The following is a 1,719-nucleotide window of genomic DNA, read 5'->3' on the forward strand; positions in this document are numbered from 1 at the left end:
AATCAGCAGGAGGTTATACCCATCTGAGTTTTAAATCTGGATTGATCTCATTATGTCTCTATCAAACCTGGATTATCTGCATCGAGTTCATGTAATTAGTGTTTTCTGTGATCTAAGTTTCATTCTCTCAATTCTTGCTTTCTTTGATTTTAGTTATATCATTCTGTATACTCTAGATCATCCTCATATCTCATTCCATTAGATGCTTCAAACTCCATTTTATGCACTATTTTTATTTTTATTTTTTTATTTTACCTTTCAAGTTTATATTCTACAGTGCATATAAACCCCCCTTCTTGGATTTTTGATATTCATTGGCCTCTGTATTTTGTCTTATAATGTTATACAGTTTGTTGTTTTTGTCATCCGATCTATTAGTTTGGAATTGGGCATGATGAAGCCAATAAAACCTGGTTTGGAAGAACCACAGGAGCAAGTTCATAGGATAAGAATTATTTTCTCTTCCAAAAGTGTAGAGAATCTTGAAAAAGTTTGTGCTGACCTTGTCCGGGGTGCAAATGACAAAAGGCTTAAAGTTAAAGGACCAGTAAGGATACCTACAAAAAGTGTTGCAGATGACTACTAGAAAGTCACCATGTGGTGAAGATACTAATATTTGGGACCAGTTCGGGCTGTGAAAGGGTCATTGACCTTGTAAACTCATCAGAGATTGTAAAGTAGATTACATCAATCCCCATTGAACCTGGTGTAGAGGCTGAACTGACTATTGCAGATCCACGGGCAATCAATTTTTTATATATATATATATTTTTTTAGATTACTATATGAATTTAGTCAGGATTGAAGGATTTGAAGAGAGCCACTACAGGGTTTCATTTTTTTTTTTCTCTTTCTCTGCCAGCAAACTGATCTTCCATCTGAAAATCTGAACTAGGAAATTAGAACTGTTGATTTTTTTTAGTTTTCAGATTTAGTTGCATTGATCTTTTTGGTTTTAGACATTTATTGTCCCTTTTTTTGGATTTATGTTTACTGTTCTGATATATCTGTAAACTGTTCCTGTTCTTAGTAAATTTTTGCAGCAATCATATGATCATGCTATATACAATAAGCACATGCCTTCAGGACGAAATTGTTCGTGTAATATATTATTGACAGGATACCGTAGCAAGGTTGCTGTATGCTTGATGAAAAGGAGAATAGTTTCTTTCAAGAGTCATATTCAGCTATATCAAGAAATTTTAGGTCAAGCTTGTTGATTTGATGGGCATTATGGAGGTTCCAATATGACCTATTGGTGCCGATAATCATATTATATATAGTAAAGCCATGGAGATGGTACCTAGTTGAGAGCAAAAACCAGGAACATGCCACTTCCTTGTTTCACTATTATGAAGGTTCACTTGTGCACAGGGTTCTTCACCTGCTGTAGCTACAGCAGAGTGTACATTTTTTTTTTTTTTTTAGTTTACTGTATATAAATAATACCCATCTTCAACTAAGATTCACAACACTTCAGTATACAATCACTTCAACACCACATAATGCATTCCCTGCTGTGCATAACTGTAGATCATCTCTCTAGTCCGATCCTCATTGAGAGTAACCTTCATCACTTGCACAACCAGCCGTACTTATCACACAACCATCCAACCCCTGCCTTACACCTCCTTTCACCCATGGTAACTGCAGCAGTAGTTACCACACATCATATTCATGCTTTCCAGCCACATTACTATCACTGCTGCATACTACCTC

General features: G+C 35.6%; 1 pseudogene; it reads left to right on the top strand.

Moving 5' to 3' along the window:
• Nucleotides 1-394: 394 nt before the first annotated feature.
• Nucleotides 395-1,220, top strand: LOC149822387 (small ribosomal subunit protein uS10y pseudogene; annotated as a pseudogene).
• The last annotated feature ends 499 nt before the right edge of the window (nucleotides 1,221-1,719 follow it).

This window comes from Nuphar pumila, chromosome 11, assembly GCF_984573655.1.
Source record: "Nuphar pumila chromosome 11, dmNupPumi1.hap1.1, whole genome shotgun sequence".
Classification (NCBI taxonomy): domain Eukaryota; kingdom Viridiplantae; phylum Streptophyta; class Magnoliopsida; order Nymphaeales; family Nymphaeaceae; genus Nuphar; species Nuphar pumila.